This window comes from Prionailurus viverrinus, chromosome B4 (genome assembly GCF_022837055.1).
Source record: "Prionailurus viverrinus isolate Anna chromosome B4, UM_Priviv_1.0, whole genome shotgun sequence".
NCBI classification, from domain to species: Eukaryota; Metazoa; Chordata; class Mammalia; order Carnivora; family Felidae; genus Prionailurus; species Prionailurus viverrinus.
Window position 1 is genome coordinate 16631532 of NC_062567.1, and position 22745 is coordinate 16654276.

Below are 22745 nucleotides of genomic sequence, written 5' to 3' on the forward strand. Positions count from 1 at the left end.
TGCTGGTCACTCAAACCCACCCTGGCCCCTGCTGACCTCCTCATCTTCCCCCGAGGGCACTGTGAGCCCCGCAAAAATGGAATCCCTGTCCAGTCAGACCAATCTGGTACTTAAGCTGTTCGAGAGTCACGGTCCCCACAGCGAACTGCTCACAAAGCAGCATCCCCCCAAGAAGCTCTGCCTGGTAAGAGTGCAAACACAGATTCGTGCCATAAGCAAAGATAATGCCGACCTTCTAAATCGCAAGTACGTATGCATTCCTACCTTTGCTGTTGCCCCTTAATTACAAGCATATGTTTCTAGAATGAACAAATTAGTCACACTTACCTTTTTTATTTTATTCCCTACCCACCTGACTGACTTGTGTTACACCAAGTCGACAGGGCCGCACGCCAGCTTTTTAAGAATTAGAAAGTTGAACAGCCTCCCTGTCCCCGCCCCGATGTGTCATTAGCCATTTCCCACCTGGCTCAGAACGGAACACACAGCTCACGGCTGCCGGTCCCTGCTGCTCACTTCCTACTCTTCAGCCTGAAGACATTTCTCTACTGAACTTCAGATATGCATATCCACCGGCTAGTGAAGAGACGCACTTAGATACCCTGCGGCCATTTCAGACTCAACGTGACCAAAACCAAGTTCGTCACCTACCCTCACAAAAGAGAAATTACAATTTCCTTCCCAGTGTCCCATCACCACCCAACGAATCATCTCAACGAGACCCTAAGCATGGACGTCCCGCTCCTCCACGCTCCAAGGTCATTTCCACTTCAGATTCGTCCACTACTGCCCAGGTCCCAGCCTCCATACTCTCCAAGCCTACTGAAATAGCCCCTGACCGCAAGCAAGAGAACAAGGTAGTGCTTCACGATTAATGTCTCAGTGATAACATTTTCCTGGTGGGACGTCTGAACTTAGAGCCTCATTTTCCTCAAAAATAAATAAATAAATAAATAAAATACAGAGGGTGTTTAATGTGGCTGTGACATTTTAATAAATGAAAGAAAGACAACAGGATTAAGGATCCTAACCAGATCTCGTGTTCCTTCTACTACAAAGAAATAGAGGACGAGACCAGCAGGGAGCCTTCAAAATACAGAGTCGATACGAAACATAAACACTTCACTTCCTTATCCAATTAGCTATCAGGTGCCTTCAAGTGTTCCTCTAAAACTTTCCCCCAGTTCAACAATGTTTTCCATCTCTCCAACTGAGAATCTTAGTATGCCATGCTTAGACTGCTACTAGAGGATAGTTTTTCTTCAACTTGAATTTGCTACCGATGTTTTAGATGTGATTAATTTAATCCTGCAGCATGTTTTAGTGTTCCAATTTGTTAAGGTCAGTTTGAATTCTTTCACATTTTTACAGAGTATCCGCAACTCCGTGAAATCTGCAAAGTCGATATCATGTTCCCTAATTCTTAATCGAGTTACCCCTACATACACTGAGCAGAACTGGTCGCTATGGGTTACCATGCCTGATATCACTTCATTGGCAGTGAGAATAATGCTAGATGCTCTATGGGTGTGAGATGCATGCAATTCATTCATATACCATTACTACAGTCAGGAGAAAGCACCGTATTATTAAAGCGCAGATGAACACAGCTATTGTATTTCCATGATTTATCTGTCCTCTCCTTCAATATACAGAAGACAGATTGATTAGACTGGCCTAATGCCGTTGAGTTTATGCAAAACCCAGTTGGTTACTAGGTGCGTCTAAAAATAATAATAAATTATTTGATGATTTCTTTTTCCTGGTATCTCCATGCGTTTGATGTTGGTCTGACTTGTCTACAATTTCCACGGTCAATCTATTTTTGGCTGTTTTGCAAGCTAGGCACAATACTTACCACTTTTTAATTCTCGGAGACTTCTCTTTGTCTCCGTAATTAAAAACTAATAACAATAATGACTCGCCACCACAGTCGCACCTGGTAGTTCTTTCTGTACCCAGCATGTCTAACTAATACAAATAGTTCCAATTCTTCAAAGCACTTTTTAACTCTTTTTCTATTTTGACTCTCTTTACTTTCATCAAAACTGGGAACTGCTCCAGGCTCCTTCACATCTGATACCTCTTATGAAGAGTGAATTGAATAAGACATTAAAAGCCTCTGCCTTTTCACCAGCTTCTGTTACCGGTTTTCCTGGCCTGTCTATCAGGGACCCATGCCAAGCAACTGGTGAAATTATATTACAACAAAGTCTTTCTGAAACTTGCGGTAACCGGCCCATATGGACAGGGTCCAAAGTGGACGAACACTATATTCTCTCTGATGTGGAAAAAGTTTATGACAAGAGAATAAGAGGGAATATAAATTGCCTTTTTTTTCAATTTATTATATATATATATATTTTTTTTTTTTTTTTTTCTCTCAGGTTCTCATGCACCTTCAAAGGGGAAGGAAACCAGGCGAGAAGGTTTCTTCTGGTTTATTTTGTTGGTTTTTTTTAATGTTTAGTTATTATTGAGAGAGAGAGAGAGAGAGACTTACCTTTTTTATTTTATTCCCTACCCACCTGGCTGACTTGTGTTACACCAAGTCGACAGGGCCGCACGCCAGCTTTTTATGAGCAGAGAGAGGGGGAGAAGACAGAGAATCTGAAGCAGGCTCCAGGCTCTGAGCTGTCAGCACAGAGCCCGATGCGGGGCTCGAACTCACAAACGAGATGGTGACCTGAGCTTAAGTCGCATGCTCAACCGACTGAGCCACACCCAGGGGCCCCCAGGCGAGAAGTTTTTAAGAGCATTCCTACTTACGGATAATCAGGCCACCCCGTTTCATTTTAACACAAGCAAATGAAGGTTCTTCAAGATTTGATCTGTTTTCACCTCGTGTCCTGATGACTCAGAAGAGAAGTATCTGGGGGGAGAAAGTGCATGCTGGTACCAGGGTCTACTGGCCTACAGTGTCTGAGGCATTTTCTTAGAGGACCGCAAGCTGGACTAGACTTTATAGATGAGAAAGAAAGAAATGAGCAGGAAAACCTGGCTTCCATCACTCCGTTTGCTTCTGTCTCCTCCCCTAGTAGCGCTTGGAAAGAACCACCAAGCCCATCAGCCCCTCCACCAGCAGCGGGAAAACTCCATCAGTGTTGAGCCAGTTCACCAAATCCAAGAAAACGGAGAAATGTTTCCAAATGGCCACCCTTGCCAACAAGCCGAAACAAGAGAAGGACACACATCTACATGTGGTCAAAATGTTTTCAGTTGCTTCTTTCATAATTAAAGAGAGTTGGTAGAATCAGGAAGACGAAAAGATCGGGAGGGTCTCTTCAGCTCCCGAATCTACAAATCTCTATCTTCATCAAATACATCTTACTAAGTTCACCCACCAGAAAGGGAGAGAGAAAAAATTTTCCAAAAAATCTACTGCTTTGTACACAAATCACTACACTATTTGTGAGAAAAAAAAAAATTTTTTTTAATGTCCTAAACTGGTTTTCTAAGCTTCCACTTGGATGTGTTATTCCTATTCAATGAATCACACCAGAATTCTCACTGGCTTTCTTTTGCAGAGATAATTTATTTTTTGCCTTAGAACCAGAAAACATTTTATCATTTTTGTGAAAGACTATTTTCCATTCCAAGCTTTCCACAGAAAATTCTATTTATCTGTGGTTTGATACTTTAAGTATCATTACTCAACTTAATTTGCTCTTAAGAGTTCTTAAGAGTCCAAAGAAGGCCTGCAGTCAGCTACTGATTAAAACCTGTTCCTTCTCAATGTCACTCTTTGGTGGCAGCATGAGTTTTATCCCTTGGCCTTCAAGCCTCACTCACTGAGAGTAGATTGCCCCAAACCAGATTCATCAACTGGAAGATGACAATAGGGTATGGGAAACTAGAATTCTTCCCCATTAACTATTCTTAAGTACAGATGAATGGAAAACTAGGGCCCATAGACAGAGCCAGTGGCTACAATAGCACAGAAAAAAAGCTCCCTATCATTAGGTAAAGGGATCCAAAGTGTAGATGTCCCTAGGATTTTTATTAGTGCACTCAAAATCTGATATCATTTAAGCACTGCGATTCACGGACCACCTACATCAAAGTCAATGGGAGTGCTTTTTTTTTTTTTAATTTTTTTTAATGTTTATTTATTTTTGAGAGAAAGACACAGAGACAGAGAGAGACAGAGTGCGAGCAGAGGAGGGGCAGAGAGGAAGGGAGACACAGAATCTGAAGCAGCCTAAAGGTTCTGAGCTGTCAGCACAGAGCCCGACGCGGGGCTCGAACCCACAAACTGTGAGATCATGACCTGAGCCGAAGTCGGACGCTTAACCGACTGAGCCACCCAGGTGCCCCAGGAGTGCTTTTTAAAATACAGGTTTGGAGCCTCCTGGTGCTTACCACAGGCTGTGTTCTTACACTGACTGTACAGAAAGAGGAGGCAGAGTAAATCCACCCATATACACCCCAGCCCAGGTGCTTTGCCTGGTCTGTATTGTGAATGGGGGGACATGGAAAAAAAAAAAAATAAAAAAAAATAAATAAATAAAATAAAATAAAATAAAATACAGGTTTGGGGGTGCCTAGGTGGCTCAGGCAGTTAAGCATCTGACTCTTTGTTTTGGCTCAGGTCATGATCTCACGGTTTGTGAGTTCAAGCCCCGCATCGGGCTCTGTGCTAACAGTGCAGAGCCTGCTTGAGATTCTCTCTCTTCCTCCCTCTCTCTCTCTCTCTCTCTCTCTCTCTCTCTGCCCTTCCCCTGCTTGCACTGTCTCTATCTCTCTCTCCAAAGAAATAAATAAACATTTAAAGAATAAATTAAATAATAAATAAATAATAAAATACAGGTTCCAAGGCCTCATCTCTGACCAACTATATTGGAATCTAAGAGGTGAGGTCCAAATATCAACTCCAAGGACTATTCTCAGGTACAGTTTCAGAATCCCTGCCCTGAAAGAAGAGTAGAGAGTTATCCAGTGGCCAAGTTATGGGTTGGGTTGGGGGAGATATAGACTGAGTTGGGGAAAATCTTGCCTAAGCAAAGGGGGCAGAAGGAACAATAAGGGGACCAAGGTCAGAGGAAGGTAAACTGATGAGGAGAGATAACCAAAACCACCTACAAGTTCCCTTAAATAAAGAAAAAAAAATTTTTAATATTTATTTATGTTTGGGATAGCACAAGCAGGGAGGGGCAGAGAGAGGGGGACAGAGGCTCTGCCATGAAGGCTGATAGCCGCGAGTCCAATATGGGGCTCGAATTCACAAACCACGAGACCATGACCTGAGCCAAAGTCAGATGCTCAGCCGACTAAGCCACCCAGGTGCCCCTAAGAAAAAATGTTTTAATTCTACATCAATAAACTTTTGGAAAACACTGAATTAAGGGTGTTAAACCATGGTATTAGCATAAGTCTACCTTTTAAAATCAAAGCACTAAACTGCTATTCAAATTGTTGAGCTTAAGGATTTTGAAGCAAACCAGACTATGGAGAATGTATGTAACATACATATAACGAAGAATGATAAAGTATGGGAAGTATGGTTCGAACCAGAATGGCAATTTTCTCTTAAATCTCAAGCATTTTCTATATGAATTGAATTTAGAGCACTCTGTGCTCGAGGACAGAAGAGTACCCCAGTGGTGTTTGTCTCCTGGCCACTGTTGACTTCCTTCTGTCTCAGTCAGAGATAGTCTATCAATGTCAGCTTTTTGAGAAAGCGATAGGGAAGACATAGTTTGGCTTTCTCATGCCTCTTTCCACACCAATCCTCACAGGACTATATAAGACGTGAGAGCAGGAACATAAGAAAATCTGGGTTCTGGTCTCTACTAATCCACTGATAGACTGAATAAATCATTTAAGCTTGTACATTGCAGCTTCCTCGCCAGTACAACGAGGAGGTTAGATGAGATTATCTTCTGGCTCCAAAACTCTAAATGTCATATTACACACAACCCTGATGCCGTGCTTTTTGCTTTAAAGAGGATAGAACCTACAGGCATCTCAATGTATCCCCCCCCCACCCCGATATGTCAAAATGATCCTGTTGCTAATACTATGATTTTGAGTGAGAAAATGAAAACAATTCTGAGGAAAGAAAGAAAGAAAGAAAGAAAGAAAGAAAGAAAGAAAGAAATCTACTTTGGACTTAGATACCAGGGAAATTCTAAGGCCCTCTTCCTCACCTTCCTTCCATCCACCTTCCTTCAGCTCTCTCTCCTCCCTAATCTCACCCTCTACCAGCTAATTTCTTTAGCTTGAGTTGGGAATAACCTGATTTGCATGTAAAACTTACTCCTCAAAAAAAATTTAGCTGAGGGTAGTAGCTTAGATTAGCCTGAAGAAGTTGCTGAAACATTTTTAAAGGATCTACAAAAAACATAATATTGGGGCGCCTGGGTGGCTCAGTCAGTTAAACATCCAACTCTTGATTTTGGCTCAGGTCACGATCCCAGGGTCGTGGGATAGAGCCCCATGTTGGACTCTGCACTGAGCATGGAACTTGCTTAAGATTCTCTCTCTCTCCTGCCCCTCTCCCCAGCTCACGGGGGTTGCTCTCTCTCTCTCAAAAAAAAAAAAAGGAAAGAAAGAAAGAAGAAAGAAAGAAAGAAAGAAAGAAAGAAAGAAAGAAAGAAAGAAAAAAAATAACGTAATATTTACACACATTTCTGAATCTACTTGGTTTTGAGTGTCTATTTTTAACAGGGATTTAGACTGGTTTTGCCACATCAGTCTATTTTTCCTCAACTTGTACCACTTTTCACCTACTATGGGCCCCTGTATTTTATCCTAGCTCCCTCACTGGTTCCTCTACCCTTCTGAGTCACAGCATCAGTAACCTACAAGCTGTCCTTAAAACCAAAAAAATAATGATCTCTCAGCTTATATTTCATTTAAATACACTTGTAGGAGTTTTGACTTCTCAGATACCACTACTTTGGAAACTTTTGCCCACACATTGCCAATTCTTTACTGTTTCCAAACAAAATTTACAACAACTGTTGCCTCTTAGCAAAAAAGAAAAAAAAGAACCCAATAATAGAGTGTGTCCCTTCTGTTCCCTATAGCAATAGGCTTGCCTCTATTTCAGTATTGCTTAAACTAGTCATTTCATGTATTGTCAGGCATTGGGGGCTCTGCCTGTACTGTTCTGGTTACATCATCACCAACAAAAGATTTACAAAAAGGTTTCCATGGCAAGCAACAAGAACAAATGAAAAAGTCCAAGAGAACTGTAAACAGAAAAGATAAGGCTCAGTCAATCTCTGAAACTGACACGAAACTGACAAGCAACCCCATGCAAAAGCAACTGCGTCAATCACAACAAGTGAAGCTATGGGCATTTCCCTGAAACATGATAAGGGCCACACAATAAATGAAGACACTGGACTTTTTATGGATGGAATAGTCACACACAGCTCCATGCAAAAGACTCTAGTGACACGAGGGCAGTCACCTTCTGCATACAAATTCTATTCCTTGTTTAATGGACTAGACAAGTGTTGCCATTTTAATTCATGGCCCTACATAAAATGAGCATTAAAATAATCTCCTTTTGAATCTTTATGTTTTCTGTAACCCTGGTAGCTAACTGCTGATACCAACAATTATCTAAGCACCAGCAGCTGGAAAAGGCAGAAATCAGTAATGGCAGGTCAGCTGAAAAGAGACAAGAGTGAGGTGTGGATTTACGGCAGGGAAAGAACTCAAGCTGTAGGCACCTCTGGGGTAATAACAAAGCCAAACACACAGAGTGCGAATATGGAAGGAGACATTTTCATCACTGACGCAAAAGACAAAGGCAAAACTATGATTTGTTCCTCTTGGAAGCCCTAGAACTCTTCCTGGCACACAGTAGGTGGTCAATAAATGCTCACTGAGTGAAAATATAGCACCAAATTCAGAGTCAGGAAACCCACCGATGCAAATAAAATGGCATCATTTTACATAAAGGGAAAGTGGATGGATTTTTCGCTCTCTCTTAGTAATGAGAAGCCATTCTGGATATTTTAATACTAGACGTGGAATAATTTCTTATTTCTCAATTTCCTCTCTCTCAATCATTCCTCCCCCTCCGACCAATTGGTGAAGATAAATTCAGGTCATTTAGGGCTCTATAAGGCTATTACAGGAAAGCATAAATATCCTGCCATAGGTATCACCATAATTTGAATGTATATAGAAAAAACAAGTTTTGATAGAGTCCCCTTCTGGCCCTCTTCCTCCAAGGCCTCTCATCGGTGATGATGTGAATAGTTGTTTTGTCTACAGCCATAGCTTTTGCAAAGGCGTCAAAGTGAAACAAGTTTGCCTTTTTCCATAAACATATCATTTAAAAAGATCTAATACGAGACAGAAACGTATTGAATAAATTATTAACCTAAAGGTGAAGGGTATGGATTCAATCATTCTAATTTCTTTCTGTGGAACCTCAACCACTCTTAGTACCCCGCCCATCTACATGGTGGCCTCCCTCAGCCTCCGCCTCCCCTCTCCCCTCGCCTTCTCCCCCCATCTGATGCCTGTGCTCTGTCCCTTCACACCAGCTTGCCACTTCTATTCCCACCATCTGGAGCCGGTTTTCAGTATCTCTGTCTCATCAGCTCTCCATCTATTTTAAAATATCATCTGAAAACATATGTTTCCCCCCCACACACCCCTTCCAATTTCCTCTTTGCTTTTATTTATTTCATCCTCTGACTTCCTTCGGCTCTGAAAAACCCATCTGATTCACTTCAGAAAACTGCTCTACAAAGGGCCGTAACTGCATTTGATATGAAAGATTGTAATCTCTCAGGTTTGAAATATCCCATGTGAGTGGTCAGCACATGCTCCTCCATTTTATCTCCACGAGATGATGGAAAGGGCGAGAAAGAATATGAACCAGGAAACGAGGGCATTTCTAACATTAAAATTCCCTCAAATGCTGCAGATCACTTCCGAGCATCCGGGGCTGCCCTGCCCTGTTGCACAGGACCACAAAGAAGCCAACCCGAGGTCAGCGCCGAAAGTCACCACCCTGGACATCTTTTTAAACACTTCCAAGCCGGTAAGAAGCCGCTTCACCCGTCTTTAAGACTGTCAACAAGGGAGCTGGAGGGAAAAAAAATCAAAAAGCTTCCCTCCATCCTTTCTATTTCCCTTCAAAGTCTTGCCCGATAATCTGGAAGAAAGGAAGGGAGGGAGGGAGGAAGACAGACCCCCAAACAGAAAGAGGATAAACTTGCTCGAGACACCCAGTCGGTCAGAAACTTTGATTTTTAGACTGCACAGTCATCTCCTCCTCTCGCCTCTTTACTTTCTCTAATTAACCTCTGCTGCTGTGGTGACTCCCTTTTAATTCTCACGGCCAGCATCTACTCATCACGTGTAGGATGCGTGGCACGGCACCCTTCTCCAGCATCAGCCGATGCTTTTCTGCACTGTGCTGTTGGTTGAGATTCTTTCATCCCGTTTGCCTTTCCTTTCTTTATCCCCCCTTAACCACAGTGAAGACGCTGAAAAATGAGGATCTCACTCTCCAACTCCGCTCTATTGTCAGTTCCGCGGGCTGCGGCGGTTGTAAGGGCCGGAGGAATCACTGTTGCTAAGCAACGCTGTGCACCCTGCGTAAAAGATAAAGAGCACCGTGCACGGCTCTGAGGACGAGGCAGTCCACTTCCCTGTGAACTCTGGGGGGCCACCCCCGGGGACAATCAACAGAGAAATGTCTATTCTATGAATCCAGGGCTGGGGGAGAAAGTTCTTAAATTTTCTTTCTTTTTCTTTAGATCGTTTCTCATCTTCTCCAAAAGAAGCATGACCTCGTGGGCAAAGAAATGGATGGCAAATCCGTAATTTGGGTTTCCAGGACTGATTTGTGCCACTCGTTGCATAGAGATGCTTCGTTATATACCCTTCCACGACTCAGTTTCTTCCGCTTAAAAAAGTGAAAATTAAAATCAGCTGCTTCACAAAATTGCGAGACATTAATTTCTTTAAGGTTATTTATTTTGAGAGAGAGAAAGAGAGCACATGAGCAGGGGAGGGGGCAGAGAGAGAGAGAGAGAGAGAGAGAGAGAGAGATTGAGAGAGAGAAACCCAAGTAGGCTCCACGCTGTCAGCGCAGAACCCAATGCAGGGCTCAAACTCACGAACTGTGAGATCATGACCTGAGCCAGTATCAAGAGTCGGAGGCTTCACCGACTGAGCCACCCAGGCGCCCCAAGAAATTAATTTTTAAAACATATTATAACATCCTTAGCAATGACTAAGCCACTAAGTTATTAAATGTTAATAACACATCTCCTGCCAGTCTTCCTCAGGTGTCCCTTGTAGCAGTTTTCTCATGGGAAGGTTCCATTCTCTCATCCCGACCTGCCACAGCAACATTTTGTGATTTTTTTTTTTTGGAAAAAGTATTAGCCATCAGGAAGTAACTTTAGCAGAGGGAGTGGAGGGAGGGTCAGCTCCTTCATTCATAGCCCGAAACAGAAGAGGGTGGGTCAGTGATGGGGTCGAAGACCCAGCCTGCCCTTCTCCAGCCACATCTCCAGTGACACAGCCTTTGTGTCCCTTCCTTGAATCGATGCAAGAAGTGAAGTTCTGGGTGACACGGCCACACCATGAACTTCGTGAACTCTAGTCATCTGTGAGGCTGAACCTCCTGTGATCCTCAGACCCTTCCCTGTATCGAAGACTGCCAGTCACCCCCCACGATATCTGTTCTCCGTTCTTCCAACGTAAGACTTCACGCCCAGCTCACCTGCAGCTCGCTATGGCCAAGAAACAGCTCCGGCCAAAACCATCTGTACAGAGATGTGATGGTTGAAACTGTTACGTTTCTCCTGCCCCCACGCCTTCTTGTTGCAGGGAAAGTGGACATGGTGAGAGCCACCATGAAACGTCGGGACAAGGCGAGACCGACGGATGGTGGAAAACAAGAATGAGGCGGGTCTCCGATGACCTCACAGAGCTGAGCCACCACATCAGCTCAGACTTGGGTGACAGAGAAACATCCTTCCTTCTTGCTTAAGCTCCTATTGTTTAGCTTCTCTGACACTTGAAGACCCTCGATAATATGCAACCCAGTAATTCAGAGGCTTTCCCAGGCCTCAGTAGTGTCACGAATGGCAGTATAACAACTCTGTGCCCAAAGAAAACCCCAAAACGTTTTAGAAGTGGAAACTGTAATAAGATCTACCACGTACCGAGGGCATCTTTCCACTAAACCAAGAATGTGAGGCGGTTCTCATCTATAATTCACTCTAGGAAACATCATTCTGTCAGCTAACCAGCATATATGTACTAAGGCATCACCGTGTACAAAACACTGTCCCAAACCGGGTGGAAGCCACAGAGGTGGACAGGACTTGGCAGTCTTCCTGGAGCTCATGTTCTCATGGGGGAGTCATGAGATGTAACATTTCGATGAGGCTTAATTACATAGTGTGCGACTACCCTGGACAGATCACTCACTTCTCGGTGATGGCGAAGAGCATCTCTACGGTCTCATCTGCTCTAAATATCTAGGCTTCTACTACCGCAACTGTTAATGTGCTACTTCAGTGTCTCACCAATGCCAGGAGTTAGGGTTCTTTTCACAGCTTTAATGAAGCATAATTGGCACACAATATGAGGCACATGTTCAAAGTGTGCAATTAATGGGCTTTGCCATCCATATATATACCCATGAAACTATGACCACAATCAAGATAATGAAGACTTCCATCCTCAACAGTTTCCTCAGATTTCTTTGCATTCCATTCCCCCTCCTTCTCCACTAACCCAAACCCAGGGAACCACCAATACTCTTTCTGTCGCTACAGATCATGGTGCCTTTTCTAGAATTGTATGGAAATGGAATCACATGTGAACGTTACTGTGTGTACTGTGTTACCGGGTGTGTTACTGACTAATCCCACTCGCTCAGTATAATTACTTTGAGAGTCATCCATGGTGTTGAGCGTGTTGACGTTTTGTTCCTTCTCGTTGTTGAGTAGTATTACGTTGTATGGATACACCAAAATCAGTTCACATTTATCCATTCACACTGATGGACGTTGGTGTTGTTTCCGGGTTGGGGCTATCAGAAATAAAGCTACAGAGCCATGAACATTCGCGTACAAGTCTTTATACATACACGTTGAACACCTATGCTTTATTTCTCTTGTCTAACTAGGAGTAGAATTGCTGGAGGGATGGTATCCAACTTTTGGGGAAACATTTATAACGGGAATATAACATGGGGAAACATGTTATGCGTTGTAACATGTTACGCATTGTAACAGGAGCACAGTAGTGTATCTGTGGTTTTAATTTACATCTACTTAATGACTAACCATGTGAAAAAAGATGCTTCTCCAACTCTTGTGCCCATTTTTAACGGGCTTCATGAAGTTTTTGTCTTCTTACTGTTGAGTTTTAAGAGTTCCTTATAATTTCAACTATACTTTCATAATAATAATAATAACAAAACTAGAAAAAAAGGACTCCTTTATGTATTCTGGGTACAAATCCTTTGTGTGATAAGTATTTTGCAATATTTTCTCCCATTTCACTTTCCTATTGGCACCTTTTGAGGAAAAAAAAAGATTTTAATTTCCATGAGATACGATGTATCCGTTTTTGTATAGTGTCTGCTTTTTGTCTCATATTTTTTCAATATCTGCCCAACTCACGATCACTAAAACTTTGCTCCACATTTTCTTCTAGAAATTTAATTGTCTTACATAAAATTTATGTCTGTGGTCCACTTCAAGTTCATTCTTGTGTGTGGTCTGAGTAAGAGAGAAGTCTTTTTTTTTTTTTTTCATGCATATAGCTATACCATTGTTTCAGCCCCATTTGTTGAGAGAATGTTCCTTACCCGATTGCGTTAACTCGGCATCTTTATGGAAAATTATTGTGTTTCAAGTCTCCTAATTTCATGCTACCACCACAAGGCCTTGATTATTGTAGCTTTACAGTAAGTCCTGAAATCAGGCAACATAACGTGTTACAATTTCCTTCTTTTTTTTTTTTTTCAAGATTATATTTGTAGATCAGCAGTCAAGTTGTGCAAGACAAAAAGGGTGCTGGGATTTCAACTGCGAGAATGATGAATATATGGATCAATTTGGGGAGAACTGACATAATAATACTGAGTCTTCCAATCTGTGATCTATCCATTTTTTTTAGACCTTAATTAATTTTTCTCGGCAGAATGTGATAGTTTCCAGTGTAGAGGTCTTACCCATGTTTTTTTGTCCAATTGATCCCAAAGCACTTCATAATTTTCGATGCTGTTGTAAATGGGATTGCTTTTCAAGTTCAAGTTCTAATTGCTCATTGCTAGTACTGTGTATAGAACTATAGTCAAATGTAATCCGTATGCAGGAACTTATGTCCTGCCATCCTGTAAAACTCACTTACTAGTTCTAGTAGCTTTTTTTAGATTCTTTAGGATTACCTACAGAGACCATCATATTGTCTATAAATAAGGACAGTCTATCTTTCTTTTCCAATCTATATGCTTTTTCTTTCTTTCTCCTGCCTTATTGCATCGACAAGTACCTCCAGCACTACCCTGAATAGAAGTTGTGAAAGTGGATATCCTTGCCTTGCCCCCCATCTTAGGGTAAAGCTTTCAGTCTTTCACTGTTACGTGAGAGGTTAGCTTTACAAACGTCTGTCACAAATGCCCCGTATCAGGATGGAGAAGTTCCCTTCTGTCCCTATTTTGCTGAGTTTTCATCAGGAAGGGATGTGAGATATGGCCCAATGCTTTTTCTGTGTCTAGTTAAGATACACATACGCTTTTTCTTTTTTAGTCTGCTAATATGAATAACGCTGATTGATGTTTAAATTTTATACCAACCCTGCATTCCTGGGATTAAACCCTTACTTGGCCACGATGTATTATCCCTTTTATGTATTGTTGGATTTGATAGGCTAAAAATCGGTTAAGAACATTTATGTCTGTGTTTATGAAGGATGTTGCTCTGTAATTTTTGTTTCTTTATTCAACAGTATGTTGAATAAATTTTGTTTTTTTATTCAACTCTAGGAAACATCATTCTGTCAGCTAACCAGCATATATGTACTAAGGCATCACCGTGTACAAAACACTGTCCCAAACCGGGTGGAAGCCACAGAGGTGGACAGGACTTGGCAGTCTTCCTGGAGCTCATGTTCTCATGGGGGAGTATGATTTTGTTTCTTTATTCAACAGTAATAAAATGCTGTCAGCTAACCAGCATATATGTACTAAGGCATCACCGTGTACAAAACACTGTCCCAAACCGGGTGGAAGCCACAGAGGTGGACAGGACTTGGCAGTCTTCCTGGAGCTCATGTTCTCATGGGGGAGTATAATTTTGTTTCTTTATTCAACAGTAATAAAATGCTAATTTCTTTGTCTAGTTTTGGAATTAGGATACTACTCACCTCATAACCTTTACCATTTTCTGAGGGTTTATGTAGAATTGCTATTTCTCCCTTAAATACTGGGTAGAATTCACCAATGAAGGAACCTAGGTCTGGAGTTAGCTTTGTGGGAGTGTCTTTAAATACAAATTTAATATTTTTTAATAAAAATATGATCACTCAATTTGTCCATTTCTTTTTAAGTGGGGGGGGGGGGTAGGGGGATCTGTGTCATTTCTGGGTCTTTTTCTGTAGATTGTTTTCTCCTCATTATGGATCACATTTTTCTGCTTCTTTGAATGCCTGGCAATTTCTGATTGGATGCCACACAATGTGAATTTTATTTTGTTGGGGCTGGAGCTTTTTTATTTTCCTTTAAATATGTTTGGTCCATTTAGGGGCTCCTGGGTGGCTCAGCCGGTTAAGTGTCTGACTTCGGCACAGGTCGTGATCTCGAGGTTCGTGAGTTCGAGCCCAGCGTCGGGCCCTGTGCTGACAGTTCAAAGCCTGGAGCCTGCTTCGGACTCTGTCTCCCTCTCTCTGCCCCTCCCCCGTCTGTTCTCTCTCCCTCTCTCTGGAAAAATAAATAAACATTAAAAAAAAAGTTTTTTTTAATTAAATATGTTTGGCCTTTGTGTTGGATGCAACAAAGTTACTCGGAAATAACCTGATCCTTCCGTGGCTTGCCTTTAAGCTTTGCTAAGCAAGACCAGAACAGTCTTTAGTCTAAGGGCTAATTGTGCCACACAAGTGAGGCAGTGGTCTTCTGAGAACTCCCAATGATACCTGGACGTTAGCGCGTCTTCCCGATCCGGGTGGTGGATTCCACCCGAGCCTTTGCCATGTCTTTCCCTGGCCTCGGGCAGTTTCCTCCCACGCGTTCACGGAAAACCACACAGACCTCGGGGGCTGTCTCTCTGTGTCATTCTCTGCTACCCAGGACCTTGCCACCCTGTGAATTCTATTCTAGCGACTGAAGCCTCTTTTAACTGTTTCCTCAACTGAGGGTGACAGCAAGGCTCTACTATGTGTCTGAAAATACAATATGTACTCCAGGCAGTGAGCTGGAGCGACCCCACTTGTTTCCCTCCTCCGAAAGATTACCGTTTTGTGCTCCTTCTACTGGTCTCACGTCTGAAAACTGCTGTTTCGCATATTTTCCCTGGTCATTTTCAGCTGTTTAAGTTGAGAAAGCAATTCCAGCCCCTTTTACTCTGTCGTCGCCAGAAACATGTCTTATCTCTAAAAACTCTCCACATCTTCACCGGTTCTCTCCAAGACCAACTTTCGAGAGTCAGTTGACTATACAGCACGGTAGTCAAACGGGCTCTGGAGTCAGACAACGTGGGTTCCTGTAGCGACTTTGCCACGACTCTGTGCATGACCTACACAAGTTATTTAACCTCTCTCGGTCCACCTTGCTCATCCGAAAAATGAGAAGCCTATGAGCACATACCTTCCTCATAGGGATTTTGTGAGGTTTAACTGAGAAAACGCACATAAGGCAGCCAATGCCTCTCTTCGCACATAGTAGTTGCTCAGTGGTCATTGCTGTTTAAAATTGTCATCGTCATGATCTTCCCAAATGCCAACTGACAACGATCACCACCTCGCGTCACCCTGGCTAATCTAGCAACCTCACACCTATTACCAATGACACCTGTGCCGACCACGGCTGCACCTGACTTATCTATGCTAGCTGAAGAATCCGGTCAAGTTCAAGAACTGACCAGAACGTCTCCTCCAGCTAATGTGTAAAATTTGCCACTCCCCATTTCCTTCCTTGTCATCATTCTTTCTATGCAATCGTCTCTCAGCCAGGGTCAAAATATCACCACATAATAGATCTTCTGACCCTGCCTCCCTCTGAAGGAGCAAAGCGTTCGTTCTCCGTATTCATTCCAAGTCCTCCATATACATTGACTCCATTTTCTATTTAGTGAAACAATAAAATTCTAAAAGCATATTTAAAAACCTAAATTGAAATTATCACAAGATAACAGCACAGCAAGCAACTCTTAGCTTTTCTCTACTTAATGTTCTCTCGACTTATGTTAAATCTCATTTGCTCTTTTTCCAACCCCTGGGGAAAGATTTTTTCATAAGCACAACTGGTTAAATGAGCATAAAGAGTGAGCGAAGTTTGTTTCATTGCCGAAAAAGCTAATATTTGTTATATGTATTTAGACACTGCTCTAGATATGCCAAAAGGCAGAACTGTGTTAATCTCTTCTAAATGGAGGCAGCTTTATTTTTCTAAATTACATATGTTATGGAATGACTCTTAATAAAGCCCCTGATCCCAAGTTTGTCTTCCCACAAATGCGTATTCCGTACACTGATAAAAGACAACACTGGGTGTTACAATTCAGCACAAGTTACACCCTAAACACAAAGAAACTTGGAGACGTTGTTTTCACAGCTTACAAAGCACTTGCACATACATTATCTCATTAATTCTTACAACAATCCTGTGAGCTGGGGATTCACAACAGGAGAAAGTCAATATTGTGGAAACAAAAGAGAAAGACTGAGAAATCCCACAGCAATCATTTCTCTGCTCTAAAATTTCTGAATTCAAGACTCTCTGAATCAAGCTCACGTAACAAATTATGCTGTGAACACTTGTTTTCAATGGGCTGTTACCATCTAACTCTGCTTTATTCAACAGTAATAAAATGCCATTTTCTCATAAACATGAGCTTAACAACTCAACATTTTTCTCCACTACCTCCCCAAAAAACAAAAGTTATTTTCTCCTCAACGTTTTATGCTGAAAATTTCCAATCTCAGAAAGTTTTCAAAAACAGTGCAATGAATATGTCTTCTACCTAGATTTAAAGATTTTCGGCATTTTGCCATATTTGCTTTATATATGACACAAATGTATGTATGTATGATTTGTATGTATGTATGCATAAGGTAAATACACATCATATATGTGATACAGTGTATTATACTATATTATTATATATTTACTATAAGTTATAGATCACAAATATTATCATATATAATATTTTATATGACTCACATGAAAGTTAATAGCAAGGAGCGTGACAATTAACTCATAAATACTTCAATATGAGGGGCGCCTGGGTGGCTCAGTCGGTTAAGCGTCCGACTTCAGCTCAGGTCACGATCTCGCGGTCCGTGAGTTCGAGCCCCGCGTCAGGCTCTGGGCTGATGGCTCAGAGCCTGGAGCCTGCTTCCAATTCTGTGTCTCCCTCTCTCTCTGCCCCTCCCCCATTCATGCTCTGTCTCTCTCTGTCCCCAAAATAAATAAACGTTAAAAAAAAAAATTTTTTTTTTAAATACTTCGATATGAATCTCCTAAGAACAAAGACATTCTTGACATAAGCAAAACTATTTCACTCAGGAAACAACACTGATGTAACATTATTACCTAACACATAGTCCATTTTCAAATATCCCCAAATGGCCCAATATATGTCCTTTATAGCTGTTTCCCTGACCTAGGATGCACCCCAAAATCACACACTGCATTTAGATGTCACATCTCTTTGGCCTCCTCCAACCAAAAAACAGTTCCCCTAGCTCTTTCAATCTAATGACTGGCATTTCTTTAAGAAAAAAAAAAAAAAAACAAGCCCTCATTTTTGGATTTGTCTGATTGTTTCCTTGTGAGTAGATTTGGGTTAAACATTTGGGGCAGGAATGCTGCATAAGCGACAGGCAGGGATCAAATCAGAAGGTACATGACGTCAATTAGTTCCTCTTTTGGTGATGTTAAATTGCCTGAATTTGATCACATGTTTAAGGTATTCTCCACTGTAAAGGTACCTGTTTTCCTTTTAACTGAGTAGCCCAGAGGGTGACACTTCGAGAAAACTCTGTTCCCAACAATCTTTCACTCACTGATTTTAGCATCTATAGATCATTCTTGCCTGAATCAATTAATTACTATTCATTGCTATGGTTTCTTCTTCCATGCATTCCATTCCATCATTCCTACACTGGTTAGTCGGCACTCTTCCTAAGTATTTCGTGATAGCAGAAAACACCTAGGACCACCGACAGGACAACGATGGCACAAGAAGGACAATGCTCGCTCAAGAGGGAGCTCCAGAAGAAAGACACATGCCAGAGAAGTCTGGAGCAAGCACTAAATACATACAATACAGCTCTGTGTTTGCTGCTGTAAAGATTCTTCTTGATGGTCGAACTGGTTCAAAGGCATTTTTCCACCGAGTAAGCTGTGGATGTTTACCAGGTTCTTTGTTTCAAGATGATGATGGGATACTGGCAAAGGATCTAAGGGAGCCACACTTTTTAAGCTTCAGAGAATAACCTCAAGCTCCCTCTATGAAGTAGAGGGAGAACCTCTTAAAGTATGAGACCGGGAAAATGAAACATGGCTAAAAAACCCAGGAGGTAATTTCTAAAGTATGCCTGGCTCTGAAACGTTTTTTTGTTTTTTGTTTTTTTTTACAGTATAGATCAAGCACCCTGAAATTACACCCTGCTATCTTTTTGTCTTGCATGGCTTCAGTTCAAAGGAAAGGGTATTTCTTCCTATCCCTTTTCTACCTCCCTTACAGAGAGATACCCTGAGCCTTCATAACAATGTAATGTTATAAACTTGGTCCGGCTAATTGTCTGTGGACCACCTTAATGCTGTGATAATGCTATGCCCAGTTCTTCCAAGATTCAGCCCCTACCACTGAGCTCCACGTGACAAAGTCAAAAGAATATTTTAGTTTAATTCAACAATCACAGCCCACCCCACCCCCGATTCAATAATCGTGGCGCCCCCCCCCCCCTTGGATGTCATTTGCATTTAACCTCATGCCTTCCAAGGTGACACAGAGAAAGCCAAAATCAATGCATGCCTACTGCCAGTATATTACATAATGGTAGAAATTAATGACTAAATAATCCTCTTATAAATCACAATAAAATGATAATATCTTTTCAGTTTATTTATTTTGAGAGAGACAGAGAAAGAGAGCAAGAAGAGGAGGGGCAGAGAGAGAGGGAGAGGGAGAAGTCCAAGCCCCGATGCAGGGCTCCATCCTGCAATCTGTGAGATCATGAACTGAGCCGAAACCAAGAGTCAGTTGCTTAACTGACTGAGCCACCCAGGCGCCCCCCAAATCTTAATCTTAGAAGGGGTCATAGAGAGGCAGTCCGATCTCCTACCCAGGGCCAGCCTCCTGTCTTTGGTATCAGAAAGAGTAATGCCATCTCTGCTTAAATACCCCTAGTGAGAGCCTACCACACATGACAGCTCATTCCATTAACCTAAAGCCACACACAAGACAGCCTGGTGATCGTGGAGCTAAGAATCAGTGTATACTGCATGGAAACCTACCAGTATACCAGAAAATACTGTGACAGGAAAATACAAAGTTAATAACAGGCTTCCTGTCGATCCTAAGCTTTTCTAAAACATTTAAAGCAGAATTCTATTTATCAAAATTTGATATACCAACATTAAGCAAGTTAACGGGTAACATATGTTTCAGGCCAAGGAATGCAGGGGTTTCTCTTGCCCTGAAACAGATCTTTCTCTGTACCATTAAGTCAAAACTCTATCATCTGTGTCTTCCATCAGAGTCTCGAGAACATCACTTTCTTTCCTTTTGTCCATTTGCTCTGCATATTGGGGCTCGCTTGGTTAAAAATATCTTCTATTCTCTTGACCTACTCACAGTTCAGAATAGAGTGCTCGTGGCAACTGATGAACACAAGGAGATATGGATATACAGAAACAGTCAATGATTCTGAGCCTCGGTGATTAGAACAACAGTGCAGAAGAAGGAAAAGGAAGTCAATCTGGTTGGCTTTAACAATATGAAGTTTGAGGTGATGGAAAAATGCTCAGTGTCCAGGCATGAAATCCAAAACAGGTATCGATGTGTATCATCAGCAGACACAGCAGTTGAAAATACGACACAGATGGATTTCCTAAGGAAAAGACAAATGAAGAAGAGAGCAGCAGGAAAGACAAACCCCTCCAGCATTTCTGCCTTATATATTGCCTTTTTGGATCTTCTGATTTTTCCCCAATGAATACTCTTATCTTTCCAATGTAACATAATTTCTGTAACGTCAAGAATCCAGTCTCACATACCTACTACGGTTACTATAGTCATAGACGATACTTCGATAACATAATTTTGGCTGGTCTGGTAGTAACCCAGAAAGATACATGAAAAAGCTAGCAGCGGGACCTCACCAATGCATAAGAAGCTCCCTGGACAATGAGGCCCACCTCTACTGGGTACTCTGGAGTGTCATTTATAATGCCTCTTTGAGACCAAAATCATAGGATGTGCTATATTAAATTCATGTATATAATTCAGTGAAAACTATGAAAACCCACCATGTGCTAGGATGTACCTTTTGGGAAACATAAAGCTAAATCAGACAAGGTCTTCATGCTTATAGATCTTACAGAATTATAATCCTCTTCCGTAAAGTCAAAGACAAATTTGTACCTTGGATCACATTAGGGTAGTACACTGTATTTGCTAATACAAGTGCTTGCAACTTTATAGTTTTCTTCTGACTTGGCAAATAGTCTAAACTACCAAAGCCAGCAATGATATGGTGTGAATATACCTGCTGCTTACTTCCTATCTGTAGATAAAACTTCATAGTCTCACAGTTCTCTAGCCTCAGTTTCATTCATACACTGAAATCACTAGCAAAAAGCTCACTAAGTCTCTTGTGTGCCTAAGCCCTCAGTTCAAACCATCCTGGCCTTCCCAGTGGCCCATCAATCCTCACCAGACGGACCTTCTCTCTGGCCCTACCAGTGCCATTATTTGTGCCTAACGTGCTTCTTCTCCTCACCTCACCAGCCCCCACCCAAATTGCCCAAATTCTTCTTCCTCTTGGTGTGGCATCTCCAACTCATCTACTCTATAGTCTCCCTGTCTGAGTTCATGTAATATATATCTAGCTAGCCTCAACCAATTCAACATTTAGGTTCAAGTTTCCTTGTGTTATTCAATAAAGGTTTCATATAAGTTCTTTTTCTGTTTCTTTACTGGAGTATAACAGTAAGCTCTTTGAGGGAAATTGCTGTGTGTGTGTGTGTGTGTGTGTGTGTGTGTGTGTGTTCACTAGCACCATTTTATAATGTTTTTTAAATGTTCATTCATTTTTGAGAGATAGAGAGAGGGACAGAGACAGAGCATGAGCCAGGGAGGGGCAGAGAGAGGGAGACACAGAATCTGAAGCAGGCTCTAGGCTCTGAGCTGTCAGCACGGGGCCCAACACGGGTCTCGAACTCACGAACCATGATATCATGACCTGAGCTGAAGTCAGATGCTCAACCAAACCACCCAGGTGCCCCTCACTAGCACCATTTTATACAATTTTGTGCACAGAAGATGGAAAATATATGCAAATGGATGAAATATTTCTTGGTATTTATAGAATTCCATATAATACCTTCCACATTTGTCACCTAGATAAATGCTTTTAGATCATAATACTGCTTACTAGGCCAACATAAATTCATTCTACTCATAACCCAACTCTTCAGAGAAGGTTCTATTTTGCTGAAGGATGAAAACAGGGGTAAATCTTGTAACATATTGATATAACTATTATCATTACTGCATTATTGTCCTTTACAACTTAAAGCAACATCACTAACAACAATTAGAGAAAAGACCAATGAATTATGAGTTATTAATACAGGGATAAAAAGAATTCTAATACCAAAGGTATTGAAGCTAATAATACCTTGCCCTTCACTTGCTAATCTGTAATAATCAGACCAGGGCCCTTTCTCCTGGTTCACACAGAGTGTGATGTTTCTTCCTGAGAAGCCACAAGACCCTTCTGGCAATAAAACCACCGCATTAACTTCATTAGGACCACTCTTAAAATTAGGCAAATCCACCACCCACCTATATTAGGATTCAAAGTTTCAAACAGGATAGGCAATACAGAGTTTGGAGAAGAGTAATAAAAATGATCAGAAATTGGCCAAAAGAAATAAAAACAGCATTGCCCTAAATCAGTCTGCACCGAAGTCCAAGTAGAGAGGAGAAGCTAGGGAAAGGCAGGGCAAAGACACCACAAAGGAAACTTGGCCCCCAAACAAGCCAGAAGACTTACAGCCACTGTGGAAAACAGTATGGAAGTTCCTCAAAAAGTTAAAAATAGAAATACCGTATGAGCCAGTGATTCCACGACTGGGTATTTACCAAAAAATACAAAAACACTAATTCAAAGGGGTATATGTGCCCCTATGTTTATTGCAGCATTATTTACAATAGGCAAAGTACGGAAGCAGCCCAAGTGTCCATCAACAGATGAATGGACAAAGAAGATGCGGTATATGGATACAATGGAATACTACTCAGCCATTAAAAAAAAATGAAATCTTGCCATTGGCAATGACATGGATGGAGCTT

General features: G+C 41.6%; 1 protein-coding gene and 1 non-coding gene across 2 annotated transcripts in view; one reads left to right on the plus strand and one right to left on the minus strand.

Moving 5' to 3' along the window:
* NEBL (nebulette) overlaps window positions 1–22745 on the minus strand; it is a 366680-nt gene that overhangs the window by 299032 nt on the left and 44903 nt on the right. The gene's annotated exons all lie outside the window — the stretch shown is intronic.
* Window positions 4346–4476, plus strand: LOC125171445 (small nucleolar RNA SNORA51). Its single transcript, XR_007154350.1, has one exon. It is a non-coding gene; the product is annotated as a small nucleolar RNA SNORA51 (small nucleolar RNA).